We start from the raw sequence: 21645 nt of genomic DNA, 5'->3' as shown, positions 1-21645 counted from the left end.
GTTTTCAGAATGCTGAAATTTCCTCCCCTCCAGTTTTAAATTCTTTTGCTTATTTACAGAGTTTAGGATTTTTATTTTTTTTTTTTTTTTTTTTTTTTTTTTTTTTTTTTTAATATATTTTATTGATTTGTTACAGAGAGGAAAGGAGAGGGATAGAGAGTTAGAAACATGGATGAGAGAGAAACATCGATCAGCTGCCTCCTGCACACCCCCTACTGGGGATGTGCCCGCAACCAAGGTACATGCCCTTGACCGGAATCGAACCCGGGACCCTTCAGTCCTCAGGCTGACGCTCTATCCACTGAGCCACACCGGTCGGGGCCAGAGTTTAGGATTTTTAGATGTCTTTAAATTAATTGTTATGGTATTTTGTGAAATGTAAAAATGATATGCATGATTCATAACTATATGTTACAAATTTTAAAAAGAAAAAATTTAAATATAAAATATTTGTCTTATCTTTACAGGGTATCCCATCGCCTTCCCTTGTCACCCTTCCTTCCTTCTTTGAAAGGAGAAGTCATACTTTAAGTAGATCTACAACTCATTTGATATGAAGCTTAAAAATCTTAATTCATAGAAACTTAACACCTCATACACAAATAAGGAACTGACTTATATGGTACTTGTCATTAGCATTTGGTGAAAGAAGATAGATAACACTAAACTATGCCAGTTGATTTTCTTCTTGAAAGAGTAAGGTTAACCACTTACATTTTCCAAGTTAATTTATTAAAAGATTATATTGATTTTGATGTAATTTTTCTCTTTGCTTGAATCCTTCATTTGAAGACCAATATCTTAAGTTATTCATGATACCAGTAGCGCTGCAACCTGACACATACAGTAAATAAATTTCATTGGTGGATGCCAAATATTGCTGTGGATTTCTTTGTATAGTGCCCATGAATGAATTTTGGAAATACATATTTGCGTATCTCAATTTGTGCAGAAATTAGGTGATACCACAGTAATTAATTATATTAAAAACCTGCATAGATAACTGATTAAATAATGGGGTCTTGTTTCACATGTGCTGTTTGAAGTAGTTAACTGCTCCGTTTGCAGTTTAATTTATTCTCAAGTGTCTTTAAGATCTAGCGTGTGGATTTAAAAAGATTTGCCCTTATTAAAAACAATAACAGTTAAAGGAGATTGTTTCAAAATACTTTTGCAAATTGAGATAAGAACAGAAAGATTAAAAAAATAATGTATATTTTGCACTAACATGATATTGGTGTATACTTGTAGCTGCTTCAGAGCCTATATTTATGGTGATTTTTAGCCACTATCAAATCTTGATTTAATTTGATAGTGTGTGGGGTTTTATTTTGAAGGATGACCATGGGGAAATTGTAGTAAAGATTGTTTATACTCTTTATGAAATAACTCTAAAACTGGCATTAGTTTTATTAATCTGCTGTCAAATATTACATGTATATGTATATGGTCAACTTTTTATTGTCGTCCCATATAAAATGTAAAATTGAAATACATTTATTTGCTGTTGTAAAATACTTTTCAAGCCTTGATATTATTTTTCACAATAGTTTTTTTTTATAGTCAGCAATACAAAATAATCAAGTTCTTACGAATAAATTAATTTTTATTTTCTACCTGTTTAGGGATTACTACAAACATTTAATTGTCATTTAACAGTTCTTGGTTATCTTCTTAATAGTTTAACTGACTATATAGATTTTTTTCTATACCATGTATGTACCACTTTATTGCTATATTTTAAAAGCAGTTGTATTAGTAAGAACTTTGTAAATAAATACTTAAGACCCGAGTGTATTTTGTGTTTTAATATTTTCTTTCTTTTTTTTGTTGTTTTATTTTTTATTGTTTAAAGTATTAAAAATAGTAGTACATATGTATCCTTTTTTTTCCCCCATTGACTTCCCCCCGGCCTCCCCTACCCCCCAGTACATGCCTTTACCTGCCCCTCCTCCCCCAGTGTCTTGTATCCATTGGTTATGCTTATATGCATGTGTACAAGTCCTTCGGTTGATCTCTTACAGCTCCCCCCCCAACCTCCTCTGCCTTCCCACTGTAGTTTGACAGTCTGTTCAATGCTTCTTTGCCTCTGTATCTATTTTTCCCCCATTTCTTTCCTTTAAAAAATCTTGCCTCTGCAGACTAGAAATAAACGTATAATAACAAAAAATGTTTGAGTCCCAATTTCAATGTCCAACAGTTCTGAGTCCTCGTTTCAATGTCAAACAGTTCCTTATGTGTACATGTCAGCAATGATATCTGGGTGGTGGGCACATGGTGGCAATGCAGGTCCGACCCTCTCTGGTTTGTTCCTAGGCAACCTGCTGCGACGCACAGCTGCTGACTGCTAGTGTGGCAAGGCGTCTTCCATCTCTGGACTGTTTCTCCTCTTGTCTTCGTGGTTGGAGCAGAGCTGTCAATTCCTCTTTGTTGCAGGAATCCACATGGTCTTGGAGTTGTTTTCTGAAAATATACAAACATGTTCTCGACCAAAAGTTAAAAAAGGAATCTTTTCTATATAATTGATTTGGGATCCTTTTTATTTTTGCCCAAACGATTTTCCTTTGTCTTATTTAGACACCATGTGTGTTTTTCATGGGTGTCTTGCTGTTAGCATTACAAATGAAAATTAATTTTGAAAGTAAAATTTTTCTAGATGTAATTTACTTATAGGATATTTTTCCTTGCATGATATTACCCTACTATCCCCCCTTTTTTTGATTAATGGAGGCTTTTGTAAATTTTATAATGCAGTCTTGATAACTTTAAATTTTAAATTTTTGCACAAAAATATGACTGCTTTAGGTTCTTTGCATGTTCAGGAATTTTACCATGAGATGAACTACCAATAGAAATTTTAGTTACCACTTTAGGAACAGCTTTTTGTCCAGTACAATTAAATTTTCTTGAATATTCACTTATTTCAATTAGCCTATTTAAATTAATCTGAAAACTTAATTATTATTTTACTGTCAAATTTAATACTCTACCAACAATCTTAGTTTACCCTGTAAATATTAGTGGAAAGGATTATTTGCATTCTTGAGTAGGCCCTGAGCATTCCTGGTGCTAGGCTGGATTTAGATATAGGGCAGCTGCTGTCGGCCAACTCTGTTACCTGGGTCCCAGTCTGAGCTAGGCCAAGTCACACTGTCACCTGTGTCCCGATCTGAGCTGGGTCTGGGAAGCAAAGCAGCCAGGGGGCAGGAAACCTCCCTCAGACGGGGTGAGGGTTCAGGCCCCTGCAAGGTTGGGGGGGTGAGGGTCTGTGCCCCACCTCTGTTGACCCCCAAGTTCTCTCCTGATGGCCCCTCTGCGATTGTGCCTATCTTAGGTTGTTCCTTCCCTGAGGAATCTTACCCGTCTCTGGCTAACCAGTCATCCTCCGGGGCCAAGCAGGGTGATGTGAGGTTCAGTTCTGTTATCTTGGTAGCCTATGCCCCCGTGGCCTCCACGCCCAGCACCTGCCTTGGGATCCCCTGGCCTGCTGGCGGGGCCCCAGCACTGATCACATATCTCGGGGAACTCAGGATTTTCCAGGTAGGGCCCAGCTCACAAGATTGGGCAAGAGACAGATCCATGGTACCAGCCACCACGAGGCTTCGAGCTCAGCATGAACAGAAAGCTCAGGCAACAGCTGAGGGCAATTGGATTGTGAGAAGAGGGTCTCTTGGCACAAAAGACAAGAGGGGCCAATATAGAATGCTCAAGTGCCTTCCCAGTGCTTTAATTCCTTCTGAAAGGGATTAAATCCTTTCATGTCCTTTTTTTTAAAATTGCTGCCAAACATTCAAAGAATTAGTTTGTAAGTTTGTTGGGATAATTGTACAATATGCTCTTGTAAAATATCTAATATTATAATGACATTGTAGAATAATATCATGTAAGGATATTCTTTGCTCTAGGCCATGGCAATTCAATTTCAAACTGGCTGTCAATTTTCTTTTTGTAACTTTATATAAACTTTGTCAGGGAGGCAAAAACACAAATTACTTACTTTAGTTCAAGAGGCCAACTATATTGACTTTCAATTACAATCCTTACGACTTTTGAAGGAAACTTCTCTTCGTTTTCTTCCAAAATAATTTTCAGGCTACAGAGAGTTTCATTTAAAAATCTTTGTCACATGAAACAATTTCTCTTATGGTGACCACTAGTATGGATTAGATTTAATATTTTATATTTTTATAATATTTTTAAATTTTTTTAAATTTTTATTTTTTGCATATGTGTCCTTATTCCCCCATAACCCCCCACCCCCACTTATGCTCCACCCCCTTGTTTTCTGTGTCCATTGATTAGGCTCATATGTATGCACACAAGTCCCTTGGTTGATGTCTCCACCTTACCCCACCCTCCCCTACCTTCCCTGAGGTATGACGTGCTGATCGACGTTTCTCAGTCTCTGGATCTGTTCTTGTTCATCAGTCTATGCTGTTCATTATATTCCACAAATGAGTGAGATCATGTGATATTTATCTTTCTCTGCCTGGCTTATTTCAGTTAACATAATACTCTCCATCTCCATCCATGTTGTTGCAAATGGTAGGAACTCCTTTTTTACCGCAGCATAGTATTCCATTGTGTAGATATACCACAGTTTTTTAATCCACTCATATGCTGATGGGCATTTAGGTTGTTTCCAAATCTTAGCTATGGTGAATTGTGCTGCTATGAACATAGGGGTGCATATATCCTTTCTGATTCGTGTTTCTAGTTTCTTGAGATATATTCTTAGAAGTGTGATCACTGGGTCAAATGGGAGTTTCATTTTTAGTTTTTTGAGGAAACCCCATACTGTTCTCCACAGTGGCCGCACCATTCTGCATTCCCAACAGCAGTGCAAAGGAGTTCCTTTTTCTCCGCATCCTCGCCAACACTTGTCGTTTGTTGATTTGTTGATGATAGCCCTTCTGACAGGCGTGAGATGGTACCGCATTTTTGTTTTGATTTGCATCTCTCTGATGATTAGTGACTTTGAGCAGGTTTTCATATGTCTCTTGGCCTTTCTTCTGTCTTCTTTTGAAAAGTGTCTATTTAGATCAGGTGCCCATTTTTTGATTGGGTTGTTTATCTTCTTTTTGTTAAGTTGTATGAGTTCTCTGTAAATGTTGGAGATTAAACCCTTATCGTTGATATCATTGGCAAATATGTTCTCACATGCAGTGGCCTTTCTTGTTGTTTTATTGATGATGGTTTCCTTTGCTGTGCAAAAGCTTTTTATTTTCATGTAGTCCCATTTGTTTATTTTCTCTTTAGTTTCCATTGCCCTAGGGGCAGTATCAGTGAAGAAGTTCCTTCGTCATATGTCTGAGATTTTTCTGCCTATGTATTTCTCTAGTATTTTTATGGTTTCCCATCTTATGTTTAAGTTCTTTATCCATTTTGAATTTATTTTTGTGTATGGTGTAAGTTGGTGATCTAGCTTCATTTTTTTGCATGTATCTGTCCAATTTTCCCAACACCATTTATTGAAGAGACTGTCTTGACTCCATTGTATGTTCGTGCCCCCTTTGTCCAATATTAATTGTGCATAGTGATTTGGGTCCATTTCTGGGTTCTCTATTCTATTCCATTGATCTATATGTCTGTTCTTGTACCAGTACCAGGCTGTTTTAAGAACAGTGGCTTTGTAATACAGCTTGATATCTGGTACTGAGATCCCACCTACTTTGTTCTTTTTTTCTCAGGATTGCTGCAGCTATTCGGGGTCTTTTTTTATTCCAGATAAATTTTTGGAAAGTTCGTTCTGGGTCTGTGAAATATGTCGTTGGTATTTTAATGGGAAGTACATTGAATTTATAGATTGCTTTGGGTAGTATGGACATTTTGATGATGTTGATTCTACCAATCCATGAACATGGTATGTTCTTCCATCTGTTTATGTCTTCCTCTATCTCTTTTTTCAGTGTCATGTAGTGTTCCATGTATAGGTCTTTTACCTCCTTAGTTAAGTTTATTCCTAGGTATCTTAATTTTTTTGGGTGCGATGGTAAATGGGATTGCTTTTTTAGTCTCTCTTTCTGTAAGATCATTATTGGTGTATAGAAATGCCATAGATTTCTTGGCATTAATTTTGTATCCTGCTACATTGCCGAATTCATTTATTAAGTCTAGTAATTTTTTGATGGAGTCTTTAGGGTTTTCTATGAACAGTATTATGTCACATGCGAATAAGGACAGTTTTACTTCTTTTCCAATTTGGATGCCTTTTATTTCTTCTTCTTGTCTACTTGCAATGGCTAGTAATTCCAGCACTATATTGAACAGGTATGGTGAGAGTGGGCATCCCTGTCTTGTTCCTGTTCTTAGGGGAAATGGTTTTAGTTTTTGCCCATTGAGTATGATGTTGGCTGTGGTTTTGTCATATATGGCTTTTATTATGTTCAGGTATGATCCTTCTATTCCCACCTTGTTGAGAGTTGTTATCAAGAAAGGGTGTTGGATTTTGTCAAATGCTTTTTCGGCATCAATTGATATGACTCTGTGGTTTTTATCTCTCAATTTGTTTATGTGATGTATCACGTTTATTGATTTGCGAATATTGTACCATCCTTGCATCCCCGGGATAAATCCTACTTGGTCATGATGTATGATCTTTCTGATGTACTGCTGGATCCGATTTGCTAGAATTTTGTTGAGGATTTTGGCATCTATATTCATGAGGGATATTGGCCTCTAATTCTCTTTCATTGTGTTATCTTTATCTGGTTTTGGTATTAGGGTGATGCTGGCTTCATAGAAGGAGCTTAGAAGTGTTCCTTTCTCTTGAATTTTCTGGAATAGTCTGAGGAGGATAGGTTTTAGTTCTTCCTTGAATGTTTGGTAAAACTCTCCTGTGAAGCCGTCTGGCCCCGGGCTTTTGTTTGCTGGAAGCTTTTTGATGACTGCTTCAATTCCTTCCATAGTTATTGGCCTATTGAGATTTTTAGAATCTTCCTGATTGAGTTTTGGAAGGTTGTATTTTTCTAGGAATGTGTCCATTTCCTCTAGTTGTGTAGTTTGTTAGAATAGAGTTGTTCATAGTATTTTTTAACAATCCTTTGTATTTCGGTGGGGTCTGTTGTTATTTCACCTCTTTCATTTCTGATTTTGTTTATTTGGGTCCTCTCTCTTTGCTTCTTGGTGAGCCTGACTAGAGGTTCATCAATCTTGTTTATCCTTTCAAAGAACCAGCTCTTGGTTTTGTTGATCTTTTGTATTGTTTTTTTGGTCTCTATGTCATTCATTTCTGCTCTGATCTTTATTATTTCCTTCCTTCTGCTCACTGTGGGCTTTCCTTGTTGCTCTCTTTCTAATTCTTTGAGTGGTTGAGTTAGATGATTTATTACCATTTTTTCTTGTTTTTTTGAGGTAGGCCTGTAGAGCTATAAACTTCCCTCTCAGGACTGCTTTCATTGTGTCCCATAGAATTTGCATTGTTGTGTTTTTATTGTCATTAGTCTTCAGGATGTTTTTAATTTCTTCTTTGATCTCGTTGATCACCCAATAATTGTTTCATAGCATGCTATTCAGCTTCCAAGTGTTTGAATTTTTTGGAATGTTTTTATTATAGTTTATTTCTAATATTATGCCATTGTGGTCTGAGAAAATGTTTGATATGATTTCAATCTTTTTTAATTTGGGTAAACTTTGCTTGTGACCCAATATGTGGTCTATTTTTGAAAATGTCCCATGTGCACTTGAGAAGAACGTATATTCCGTGGCTTTGGGGTGAAATGCTCTGAAGATGTCAATTAGGTCCATTTGATCTAGTGCGTCATTTAGAATTGCTGTTTCTTTGCTGATTTTTTGTCTAGAGGATTTATCCAGTGATGTCAGTGGTGTATTAAAGTCTCCTACTATGATTGTATTGTTATCGATTTCTCCTTTGATATCTTCCAGGAGTTTTTTTTATGTATTTGGGTGCTCCTGCATTGGGTGCATATATGTTTACCAGAGTTATATCTTCTTGTTGAATTGCTCCCTTTAGTATTATGTAGTGGCCTTCCTTATCTTTTGTCATGGCCTTTACTTTGGGGTCTATTTTATCAGATATAAGTATCGCAACCCCAGCTTTTTTCTCATTTCCATTGCCTGAAAAATGTTTTTCCATCCCTTCACTCTCAGTCTGTGTGAATCCTTTGCTCTGAGGTGGGTCTCTTGTATACAGCAAATATATGGGTCATGTTTTCTTATCCATTCAGCTACTCTATGTCTTTTGATTGGTGCATTTAATCCATTTACGTTTAATGTTATTATTGACAAGTACATGTTTGTTGTCATATTTTTCCTTAGTGTTTGTGTTTCTTTTTGCCTTTCTCTTTCTTCTTTTTACAGCAGTCCCTTTAGCATTTCTTGCATTGCTGGCTTGGTAGTGATAAACTCTCTCAGCCCTTTTTTGTCTGTGAAGCTCCTGATTCCACCTTCAATTTTGAATGATAGCCTTGCTGGGTATAGTATTCTTGGATTCAGACCCTTGCTTTGCATCACTTTGTATATTTCATTCCATTCCCTTCTGGTCTGGTGTGTTTCTATTGAGAAATCAGTTGATATTCTAATAGGAGATCCCTTGTAGGTAACTTTTGGTGTCTTTCTGGCAGCCTGTAAGATTCTTACTTTGTCGTTAGTGTTCGCCAGTTTAATTATGATGTGTCTTGGTGTCGGTCTTTTGGGGTTCAACTTGTTTGGGACTCTATGTACTACTTGGACTTGCATAGTTTTTTTCTTGCCAATATCAGGGAAGTTTTCTGTCATTATTTCTTCAAACTGGTTTTCTATTCCTTGCTTCTCTTCCTCTCCTTCTGGTATCCCTATTATTCGAATATTGTTTCATTTTGTGTTGTCCCAAAGCTCCCTTAGGCTCTCCTCTTGCTTTTTAAGTCTTCTTTCCAGTTGCTGCTGTGTTTGTGTGTTTTTTCCTACCTTGTCTTCTAATTCGCTGATGCGGTCCTCAGCCTCTTCTAGTCTACTGTTTAAGCCTTCCTTTGTGTTCTTTATTGCAGCTATGTCGTTCTTAATCTTCTCTTGGTTCCTTTTCATGTTGGTTCCTTCTCATTCAGCTCCTTATAATTCTCATTGAGTTGTGTGTATTTGTCATCCAGCCGTTTAAACATCCTTATAACCATTACTCTGAATTCTTTCTCTGTTAAGCTGCTAGCCTCAATTTCATTTAAGTACCTTTCTGGTGATTCCTCTTTTTCTTTCCTTTGGGGATTGCTTTTTTGTCTCCCCATGTTTTCCTGTAATGTTTTAATTGTAGATCCAATTGCTTTGCTACCCAGGTTCTTTTGGTGATGGTGCTACTGGTGTAATCTCTCAGTTCTCCTGGGCTTGGTAATCTAGTGTAGCTCCCTACTTGAGCTATTTGGGTTCTCTTGATGTAGGCCTGCAAGCTTGAGAGGCACAACTGCGGTGTCTAGAAGTCAGCAGCCGTGGAGGGGAGTATCCCAATTTTTTCTGTCTTGCACCCTTAATTGAAAACACGCGTGCCCAGTGGGGACTCACAGTGGCACCAAGGAACTGTCTGTCGGGATGATGTGGCTCAGGGGGCCTGCACTCTGGAAAGGTGTGACTGTGGTGCCCAGAGTTCTGTAGTTATGGGGTGGGCAGCCTCAGCTTTTGCTGCTGCACCTGTGGTGGATAGGCGTTTACTCCCAGTGGTGGCTCACAGGAGCACCCATGTTAAGTTTGCCAGCGAGGCACACTGAAGCACTCTGAAGGGCCCTGGCAGTGTAGCCGTGTAATTGAGGTGCCTAGCTTCTAAAGATTTCTCTTTAGGGCAGATCCTATGGCCTCAGGGAGTATTCAGATTCCATGGTGTTATTCAGGGTGGGATCTGGGTGTGGCTATATTGGTTGCCTGGAGACTGGAGGGAGGGGCTATCTCTCAGGAGAAAATGGTGACCGGGGCTTAGATATGACTCAGCACCAGACTCGTTTCCACCTCTCCTGGACTTTCCGCTGCCTACACTCCCCAGATTCCACAAGCCCACCCCTTCTTCTGCACCTCAGCCACAGGTAAGTGTCTGTATCCGAAAGGTCCTACAAACTAGGTTCATTGGAGAAAGGCGCAGGCCCCGGCGCGAGGAGGGACTGTGTCTCTGCAAGTTCCTCTCTTGCTGGCACCGTACGGTCCGGCAGCTCTTCAGGGCTGCCTTTGAGCTCAGATCCCAAATCCAGACTCCAAAGTCTAAAATCCATTACCTCCCGCAGTCCTGTGGACACTTTTTTTTTTTCCAGACAGATGCTTTGCCTGTCCTCAGGGACGCGGCTTGGCGCTGTGAAGTTTCTCCCTGACCTTCTGGGCACAGAGGTCCGGCAGATTCTACTGCCTAGATCTTTGATTTTACCTTTATTGGGGGGATCTCTTCCCTTCCCAGCTGCAAACTGTCTCACCAGCTGCACCTCCTTCGCCAATTTGGGCTGGATTCCACTCATTTCAGCTGCTCCCTCTATTTGCTCCGGGACAAGGCTCAGGACATGTCCGTCTATTCCACCGCCATTTTGTCTCCTCCTTGTGTTTTAATTTTTAATCTGGACTCTACTTTACAGAATGGGAATAGTGGATTCTATGATAGTTATGTAAAATTATGTTTATGTGCACATAAGAATTTTTCTGGTAGAAATTACACTGCTTTTATCATTTTATTGGGAATGGAACTGTGAGTCCCTCCAAAACATGTGGTGTTTCAAGTGAGAGGAAATGGCATAAGGTAAACATATTGGATGTACACAGATAAGTTATGAGGTTAAAGTCTGATACAAAAATCAGTATACAAATATTATCAACTAGAGGCCCAGTGCATGTATTTGTGCACCAGTGGGGTCCCTTGGCCTGGTCTGTGGGATCGGGCTAAAACCAGCTCTTCAACATACCCCGAGGGGTCCCTGATTGTGAGAGGGTGCAGGCCAGGCCAAGGGACCCCACCAGTGCATGATCAGGGCCAGGGAGGGACACAGGAGGTTGGCCAGCCGGGGAGGTATCCTGGGAGGGCTTCAGGGCATGTCCAGCCTGTCTCACTCAGTCCCGATCGGCCAGACCCCAGCAGCAAGCTAACCTACCAGTCGAAGTGTCTGCCCCCTGGTGGTCAATGCATGTCATAGCAACTGGTCAACTGGTCAACTGTCTGCACTCTGGTGGTCAGTGCATGTCATAGTGAGCGGTTGAGTGGCCTTAGCATATCATTAGCATATTATGCTTTGGTTGAACAGATGACCACACAGCATATTAGGCTTTTATTATGTAGGATTGTATTTCTTGACACCAGCCACAAACATGTTGAAAATATATTTTTTTAAAATTACCTGTTATAATAGCATAAAAATTATTGAAATATTTAATACTCTAATAGAAGATGTACAAGATTCTACAGAGAAGACTATAGAGTTATATTTACACCTTAATAGAGATGCTTTATCATAGTCATGGATTGGATACATCAATATTGAAAAATAGCAATTTTGCCCAAATTGAACTATAGATTCAAACAAAGCTGATCAAAATACTGACAGTTTTTATGTGTGTATACCATAATAAATTGTTCCCAAAATTAATACAGAAATACAAAGGGTTAAGAATAACCAGTCAGTTGAAGTACAAGGCCCTGCTCTATCAGAAACAAGGTTAATTATAAAGTGTAGAAATGAAGACAGTGAGATGTTAGAGCTCTTGGTATACTGAACACAATAGTAGACCACAATTGAAAACCCACAATCAGGTAAAAGTGAAACTTAAAACAATGGGCAAAGAGTCTACTCAATAAATGGTTCTGAGAGAAAGGGGTATCTTTATTTAAAAAAAAAGAAAGAAACTAATCTCTTTTTTTACATTCTATACAAAAATGAGTTCCAAGGGGATTATAGACCTAAATCTGAAAGGTAAAAATATGAAGACTTCACTAGATAATATAGGAGAGTATTGTAATTGTCAGGTTGGAAAAGACTGCTTAAACATGTTCACAGGTTTAAGATCATTATAATGGAAAAGTGTGATAAATCTACATTAAAATTAAGAACTACTAGTTTGAAAAGACGTAAGAGTGGAAGTCACAGAATACATGTGTATAATATATGTAACTGACAAGGACTCATATCCAGAATACAAAAAGAACCAAACAGAATAATCAAACATCCCTATAGAAAACCAGGCATTTCACAAATGAAAATCCAAATGGATTTTTTAAGCTTATTAAGAAATATTTTTATACATAACTAGAGGCCTGGTGCATGAAATTTGTGTGTGTGTGTGTGTGTGTGTGTGTGTGTGTGTGTGTGTGTGTCAGCCCAGTCTGGATCCTCTCCAATCTGGGATCCCTCTCACAATTCAGGACTGCTGGCTCCAAACCACTCACCGGCCTGCCTGCCTGATTGCCCCTAACCACTTCTGCCTGCCAGCCTGATCACCCCCTAACCACTCCCCTGCCAGCCTGATCGACGCCTAACTGCTCCCCTGCCAGCCCAATTGCCCCTAACTGCCCTCCCCTGCTGCCTGATTACCCCCAACTGCCCTCCCCTGCAGGTCTGGTCACCCCCAACTGCCTTCCCCTGCAGGCCTGGTCTCCCCCACCCCAACTGCCCTCCCCTGCAGACCTTGTTCCTCCCAACTGTCCTCCCCTGCAGACCTGGTCACCCCCAACTGCCCTCCCCTGCAGGCCTGGTCGCCCCCAACTGCCTTCCCCTGCAGGCCTGGTCCCCCCCCCTAACTGCCCTCCCCTGCAGACCTTGTTCCTCCCAACTGTCCTCCCCTGCAGGCCTGGTTGCCCCCAACTGCCCTCTGCCATCCTGATCACCCCTAAGTGCCCTCCCCTGCAGGCCTGATCGCCCCCAACTGCCCTCCCCTGCTGGCCATCTTGTGGCAGCCATCTTGTGTCCACATGGGGGTGGCCATCTTTGACCGCAAGGGGTTGGCCATCTTGTGTGTTGGAGTGATGGTCAATTTGCATATTACCTCTTTATTATATAGGATAAGAAAGTACAAATAAGATACCATTCATTGCACATGCACCATATTGGCTTGGCCAAGATGGAAAGCAGAAAAGTCTCTTCCATTGCTTGTAGGAGTCTGAATTGTGTAACCATTTTCAAAACACTTGGAAATTAACCAATGAGGTTTTAAGATATGCATAACTTAAAACCCAACAGTTTGAATCTTAGATGTTTATTCCAGAGAAATGTAGGCATATGAATACAAGGATCCATGTATAAGAATGTTCATAGCTATATAACACATAATAACCTGAAACTGAAAAATCAGAAATTTATATTAGATAGATTGATAATACGGTGTTTTAGTCTTGCATGGAATGAATTAATGAACTTGCAGTGACCTGGATAATTATTGAATGTAAGGAAGTAGATATAAAAGAATAACCACTATATGATTTCACTTAGATAAAATTTAAAAATTGGCAAAGTGATACTCTATTGTGTAAGGTTAGAGAGTTAACTGGCAAACATTCAAAGAAAAGCAAGAAAGTATAATATCTCTAAAAACCAACATATACTGTATAGCCTCCATGGCTAAAAATGAGGAAGGGTCGCAGTTACTTAAGTGCTGCTGGCAGCATTCTATTACTAAACCTGTGATATTTATACAGTTCATAGTAATTTATTGTTTTATTCAGTTTTTTGAGAAGCCCATAACATTAACATCTCAAGGTTGAGGGAGAGATAGAGCAAATAAACAATGTTAGGTATGATCTACATCTGGACATAATATGAACAACTTTCAAAATTCAAGAAACAGATTGAAGAGCGAATATTCCATTTCTTAGTTTAACATGACCTTGATATATAAAAAAAAGATAGAACAGGGAAGGAAAATGGTAGTCTAACCTTATTCAAGAATATCATGGAACTATTCTAAAATTGCTCCTATTCTAAGCAAAGTGGGTTCACATTGCATAAAAAAGATTATGCATCATTATTAATTTTGGTTTATCTGTGGAATGCAAGGTTGCTTTAATCATACAAAAGCAATGTAATTCACCACAACAGTTAACTATTTGGCTGGTTATATGATAGATACACAAAAGTTAAAACCTTTTCTCCAAGTTGGCTATATCCAGTTTGCATTTGAAGCAACACATTAAAGATTTTCCTTACAATAGTGGCAAGTTTATAAAATCCCTTGGAATAAATTTAATGAGAAAGGTACAGGCCTATATAAATACAAACTCTTATTAAAGGGCATGAATCTTGAATGACTGTAGAGATATTTTTCCTAGATGATAATACCTATTGATTTTTCAGAGAGAGGAAGGAAGAGGGAGAGAGAGTAACATCCATGTGAGAGTGGAACATCGATCAGCTGCCTCCTGTACACCTCCTACTGGGGATCAAGCCAAAACCTGGACATGTGCCCTAACGCGGAATTGAACCCTGACCCAACCACCGAGCCACACCAGCCAGGGTGATACCATTTAAAATAATTGTTCCCAAACTTAATTCTAAATTCACTGCATTTCCATTTAGTATCTTATTTTTTTTCTTACTTATTATTTTTGAGATATAATTGATATTTGTTTTAGGCATACAACATAATGGTCAATATTTGTATATATCTGACAAATGATCACATATACCATCCATCACCTTGTGTAGTTACAAAATTTTTCATGTGTGATGAGAACTTTTTTTACTTAATTTACTCTTATTCTGGCTCTTGTGTATGCTGTATCCTCTCCCTGGAATGACCTTTTCCATTTTTGCTTAACTTTCTCAGGCCGGGTTAGTTCCCCTCATACATGTTCCAGCAGCACCCCATGTTTACCTTCACCATAGAATTAATATTCTGTTACTTTTTTGTTGAGGGGGAGTGGGGTAATTTATCTGTTAAACTAGATTATCAATTTCTGGCACAGAACCTGACAGATAACAGGTACTCAAAAACTTGGAATTGTTCCCATATCTATATGAAAGCTATAAATTAGGGATAGTGATGCAACTATATCACTGAGAAAAAGAATAACCACATTCCATGTTTGTCTACATACCTTTGGGGTTTTAGTTCCCCTCAGAAGGTGTTAATGTAACATGTTCCTGTCAGGTGTACCTTAGGAAGAATGCAAGTTTTAAGCATTGCATGAAGGAGTGTTAGGTAAAGAGATAAAAAGGCGTCAGCTCTGACATGCTAGAATGGTCCAAAGAGCAGTCTTCTCACTACTGAGGGAAACAACACCTTGCAGACCACCCGCCTGCAAGAAATGTGAAACTGAGAATCTGGGAAGCCATGTCTTAAAGAGAGTGTTTCAGCCCTCCAGGAAATGGCACCCACATGCTGGAACTGGAGAGGCAGCGCGTGAGCCTGGAGGAAAAGGCCGGGATAACATGCAGAGTTGGAATTGTGACGTAAGGCACTAATGTTGCACCTCCCCAGGATTTGTGTCTCCCTGCCAAGAGGTGTGGCACTGCTATAACCTTGGAAAGAGTGGCACAGATTTGGGGAAATATTGTTGGCTGAGAGGTTATTTTTTACTTCCAAATATATCTTTCAGATTGAATTCATTTGCAAAGGAATATTCAGCTTGATTTGTTTGGTGTTCTTGATTTCAGCATATTTAGAATTAATTTGTGCCAAATTCATTATCGCTTAATTTCTTAAATGAAAAATTGTATAATTCTTGATTAGGAAAATAATAAAAGCTTATAAGGATTTCTAATTTTAGTGTTACTAACAGTTACCTCCTTAACTTTAAATAATACAAAACACTGCTTTTCTTCAACTATCCACTTTAGGCATTATATTTATTTGCGGCACTTCCAAGAAGCTAAGAAGTATAATTTCTCTGCTTCTCTTCCTTCAATTGAAAGTTATTTTTGTTGCCCAGCGAGTGTGGCTCAATGGTTGAGCGTTGACCTAAGGACCAGGTGGTCACGGTTCGATTCTTGGTCAGGGCACATGCGCTGGTTGTGGGCTCGATCCCTGGTGTGGGGCATGCAGGAGGCAGCCGATCCATGATTCTCTCTCATCATTGATGTTTCTATCTCTCCCTCTCCCTTCCTCTCGGAGATTAATAAAATATATATTTTTAAAAATGCTTAAAGTTATTTTTTTATTTTACTGAAGTAGCATAGAATAGCTCCCAATGATGTTAATGTTAGACATGTATTGAGTGCTTACTGTATAACAGAAACTTCTAAACATTTTGTATACACTGTACATTAACTCATTTTTTCTCACATTGGACCTATGAAAGAGATTAATTATCCCCATTTTTTTAGACATGGAAACTGAGGCACTGAGCAGTTACATAACTTACACATGGTTACTGGTTGGGGGTGGCAGAGCTGGGATGGCTCTGTTATCTGTGCCAGTTACTGTGCCCTGCTGTTTCCCCACAGAGGAGGTATCAACACCTAGCCTTCCCTCCACCTCACCTTTCCACTCTCACCATATATTTGCTGTTCCCCTGCATCTAACACTTTTTTTTTTCCTTTTAATCCCCATATACATCTTATTCACTTTCTGGAGCTAAATTATTATTTTTCTCACTCTGTGGCTCTTCTCCCTCAGAGGAAGCCCTATTTTCTATCTGCTCCCAGGTCCCAGAAGTGAAGACGCAGCCCCTCCAAGTCCCAGCCATGGGGACTGGGAAGGGTGGTGCCTAGGTGGGCGTCTCTTAGGCACAGAGTCTGGGGCTCCGGTGTGAGGAGTGCCCTGGGCGGAGGGCCTCATGGAGGACAGAGGGAGCTGGAGATCCTGGTGGAGAGCATTAAACTGCACTGAAAAACAATTCTGTATTGTCAAAATCAATAACGCTCTGTGATATAACATTTTAAAGTTTTCCAGTTTGGCTAATAGGTTAATTCAAAGGTTCAACGTTGGATGCACAGCATTTGCATGATTATGACTAAGTGAATACTCTCCAGTGTAGAGACAAGTAATATGTTAGGGTTATACATTCAATGTTTCAACCTTGGTACCAGTCAAAGCCAAATGGTCCTCATAACCAGTTCCAATAATTTCCAGTTCTTCTCAGCAAGCCCTCCTCCAGCTGCTCAAAATCATACCACACTGTAGTTCTCGTGGTTTTGGGACATGACTTTCTTGTAAAGGTCTTCTTGTGTTCCTTTTTGCTTTCTCCCTCTCACCTGTCCCTGCAACCACAACCTCTGTAACCCCACTTCCCAGAGTGTTGTTGAGTAGAGAAATTTTAATTAATTTCTCTTCAGCCCCCTCCCTATCTTCCTGTCTTCCTCCTTACCTCTGACCATGAATTTGGAGCCTTTGGGGTTCTGACATCACCTCTCCTTTTTGCTCCTTTTCTTCCTTCTGTGAATTCTAGATCCCTGCTTTCCCAATTGGTTTTATCATCAATAGGCTTCGTCCTCTTTCCATCTTTTAGAAATGTGTTCACAACTCTCCTTTAGCCTGGCTGGTGTGGCTCAGTGGTTGAGTGTCAACCTATGAACCAGGATGTTATGGTTCAATTCCCAATCAGGGCATATGCCCGGGTTGCACGCTCCATCCCGTGTGGGGCGTGCAGGAGGCAACTGATCAGTGATTCTTTCTCCATTGATCTTTCTATCCCTCTCTCCTTCTCCCTTCCTCTCTGAAATAAAAGTATATTTTTAAAAAATCTCTCTTTTTGAATTTTCCCTTTTGTCCACTTTTATCACATGATTTCTTCACTCTTTCTTAGTAGAGTCTTTATTGGGTAATCATTAGTGTTTAAGCTTCATTTTGAACTAGAAATCCTAATTTGGTCGTGTGTGTGTGTGTGTGTGTGTGTGTGTGTAAAAGCAGAAATGTGTAAAAATGACTTTAAAAAAGCATGTAAAAAAAGCATTTGTTTCTTTAAAACTGTCTTATATATGGATGAATAGAAATATGACTTACAAATACCTAAACATTAAAGAAGATAATTTCAGGATATTATTCTCCACCTTCCACCTACCCTAGGCTGGTAACACAGAGAACACTTTGTTATTAGATCCCTCATTAATTAGACTCCTCAGGTTAAGCACACTTAAAGCGCAATAATAATTGATGCTCACATGTATGGCCTTAAGGTAATACAAGACCCAAAAGCATCTTCATAATTATTGGAACAGAGTTTAATTATGTTTCAGATTAATTTTAGTGCAAATTATTCTAAGCTAGGTCTATAGACATTTGTGATAAATATATTTATTGCCCTGTCATATTATGGAAAGGATTTGAGGTGTTTTACATAAAAACAAAACCCAAAAAGGTAGAAAACAGTGGCAAAAAGAATAGTCCTGGGAGAGAGGATGTTAGGGCTGAGGTTGGTACTCAACGCAAGTGCCTGCAGAGTGTCTGTTGCCTTTATTAGATGTTCGCCACACATTTTATTCTGAATGTTCTAACAACGGAACAAAAACCAGTCCCTCCGCCAGCAGGACCAATCCCTTGATTCACAGCGCCTGTAAAATAAAAACAGTTTGATGTGGAGGAGAACTGTTGCTGGAATAAAGGCTGGGGCAACTAACTTCCTGTGGGATCTGGTGGGGAAGGTGTGTTTAATGCAGTGTATGATGTTGTAGTAACTATAGCAATATGACACATATGGGAGTTGTAATAATAGGAACAAACAGAACTCTCTAGGGCACAATTACAAGCACCCTTGTTCTCTCTCCCACTCCTACACCACAGCCTGTATCCATTTGATGCCTGTTGGTTTTCCCCACTCCTTTTGTGAAATTTAGGACCAGTCTCTTGAGCTTTTTGTATCATTCTCAGAAAACAAATTGTTTCCTTTCACTTTTAGTCCCTAGATTAGTCTCCTTTATAATCCTTGCTAGAGGCCTGGTGCACGAAATTTGTGCACTTGAGGGGGGTGTCCCTCCACCTGGCCTGCACCCTCTTGCAGTCCAGGAGCCCTCGGGGGATGTCCGACTGTGGGAGCGCACTGATTACCAGGGGGCAGCTCCTGAATTGAGCATCTGCTCCCTGGTGGTCAGTGAGCATCATAGCGACTGGTCATTTGGCCGTTAGGTCGATTTGCATAGTAGCCTTTTATACCTGTGGGATCTGGCTGAAACTGGCTCTCCAACATACCCTGAGGGGTCCTGGATTGCGAGAGGGTGCGGGCCAGGCTGAGGGACCCCACCGGTGCACAATCGGGGCCTGAGAGGGACGTGGGAGGTTGATCAGCCGGGGAGGGACTGTGGGAGGGCTCCAGGGCGTGTCCAGCCCATCTCACTTAGTCCTGATCTGCCGGACCCTAGCAGCAAGCTAACCTACTGGTTGGAGCATCTGCCCCCTGGTGGTTAGTGCACCTCATAGCGAGTGGTTGAGCGGCCTTAGCATATCATTAGCATATTGCATGTTGATTGGTTGAACGGACAACCAGATTACCAGACACTTAGCATATTAGGCTTTTATTATATAGGATTATGTTCAGGCCACCAAAATGATAAGAACTATGAGCTTTATTTGAAGTTCAACTTTTCTTTTCCCACAGGTTGGGTTGGAAATCTGTGGTGATCAAGGGAGGGGGCATTGTCTTGGATCTTGCTTTTTCTCAGGTCTTGACATTTTGTTTCTTTCCTTCCTTACACCCTCCTTTTTTTTTTTTTTAAGTGAGGTATATTTTATCTATTTATCTATTTATTTTTACTGATTTTTATTAAGAGAGAGGAGGAGGGAGAAAGAGAGAAACATCAATGGGTTGCCTCCCACACACATCCTGACCAGGGATCCAACTGCAACATGGTTATGTGCCCTGACTGGGAATTAAACCCTCCACCTTTTGGTGTATGGGAACAAGGCTCCAACTACCTGAGCCACACCAGCCAGCACTACACCTGCCTTTCTTACCCCTATGACTAAGCTGTCCTAGATTCCTCTTATTCGGGAAAAGAGGAGGTCAGGGTCAGGAAGCATCTTACTTGATTGATAGTGCTGTGCCCTCATGGTTGGTGCAAGTGTCGGTAGCGCCCCCCTGCAGGTGCGTCAGGGCAGTGCCTCTGCCCTTCACATTTGTCAAGCTCAGTGAATGTTCCCCTTAAAGCCCCTAACCTTGAGGTAAATGGGAAACATCCGTTTTCCTCCCAAGGGAGGAGGAAAGGAAAATGTCACAGCACTGCAGGTTTTTTTCCTCTGCCTCTGACATGGTGTTGAGCTGAAGTCGAAAGACCAGTTCCTGACACCTGCTCTGCAAGTCTCCTTGGTCATCTACTATTTGGCTCTCAGCTTCTTGGTGGCCTCTGCTGAAACGGATACAAAAAGGAGTCCCATTGTAATATATTGTTCCATTTTCAATAAAGTTCTGCCATACAAGTGGATGGGGAATATTGTGAAAGTGCCTTTCTGCTTTGAGGACCAAAACAATGTGGTTCAGGTGTGAAGAACTCTGCTGGCCCAGGTTGATGGTGTTTTATTCTTATTGATTTATCTATTTTCCCCATTTAAACTATAGAATTGATACCAACTCATTTTTGAGAAGCATTGATGAGCAAAATGAAAAATTATTAAAATTACTCTGTCCCATCTTTCAGGGATAGTTACTATTAACCTTGGTTTATATCCTTTTATATTCTTTTATTAGTATAATGGACTAGAGGCCCGATGCACGAAATTCGTGCAAGAGTAGGCCTTCCTTCCCCTGGCTGCCAGCAGCGGCTTCCCTCTGGCACCTGGGACCGGAGCTTCCCTTGCAGCCCCAGCTTCGTCTGGAAGGTCGTCTGGAAGGACATCCAGTCTAATTAGCATATTACGCTTTTATTATTATAGATAATCCTTGCCATTTGAATCTCACTATCCAAATCTTTGTTTAAAAGACTTATAAAAATTTTCCCCAAAACTCACTATCTGAAAGGAAAACTTATAACAAATCCACATTTCATAGCAGCAAAACCATTTAGTTTCTGCACAAATTCAGGGGAGCATGCTGTAGTTGATTCTCAGCTTTTCTTTTGATAATACTGAATCTGTGCTTGCACAGTTTAAACATGTGCATCATCTCATCACATTCCCTATATTATTATAAGAAAATATCTTCTAAGAATGCTAAAAAGCCTGCAAAGAAAGTAGATGAACCAATGCATTGCAGAACACTATTGACAAAGGTGATTGAACTGCAAAGCAAATTTTTAACGTTGATGAAATTGGGCTATTTTGGAAACGAATGCTATCCTGTGTGTTCATTTCAGAAAAGGAGACAGAAGTGTCAGAACATAAACCATATAAAAAAGGCTAACACCATTTTAAAGTGAATGTGATATTAAGTTGAAACTTCTGCTAGTGTATCACTTCAAACCCCCCCCTCTTCCATGCCTTTTAAGGACTATTGAAGAGTGAAATGCCTGTTAATGACTTTCAACTCATAGAACTGGGTGACCAAGGCAGTGCGCAGTAATTACATGAGGAGCTGTCTCTATTTATCAACGAGTGTACAAGGATGGAAAACTTGCAGCCAAGGCTTTTTTGATAACAGACAAGTCTCCCAGATGTCCTTCTGCTGTTGACAATTGCGGAGATAAGTTCACAGGGGTCTTTTCGCCTCCCGGCATTCGGTCAGTATTGTAGCCTCTGGATCTGAGAGTCGCTATAGCCTTCAAGGCAGTTGTTTCAGATGGTGATGCAGTATGCGGCGCTGATATGCTGATATACGGTCTGAGGATGCCGGCAACACTGCTTCGATGACGGATTTATGGAAGAGTTTTGACATTCAGAAGGTCTTCACATTTATCACCTGGG

The 21645-nt window shown here is 40.0% G+C and overlaps 1 protein-coding gene across 1 annotated transcript in view; it reads left to right on the top strand.

Annotated features, from left to right (window-relative positions):
* The window catches only part of ECT2 (epithelial cell transforming 2), a gene marked incomplete at its 5' end in the record, with an annotated part of 79774 nt that extends 77979 nt beyond the window's left edge, over nucleotides 1-1795 (top strand). Inside the window, one exon of the mRNA XM_080652317.1 lies at nucleotides 468-1795. The remainder of the gene's footprint in view (nucleotides 1-467) is intronic.
* Between the last annotated feature and the right edge of the window lie 19850 nt (nucleotides 1796-21645).

The sequence above is a fragment of the Plecotus auritus genome (assembly GCF_963455305.1).
Source record: "Plecotus auritus genome assembly, chromosome: 2".
NCBI classification, from domain to species: domain Eukaryota; kingdom Metazoa; phylum Chordata; class Mammalia; order Chiroptera; family Vespertilionidae; genus Plecotus; species Plecotus auritus.
The sequence above is the reverse complement of the archived record's forward strand: the minus strand, read 5'-3'. Positions and strand labels throughout refer to the sequence as shown.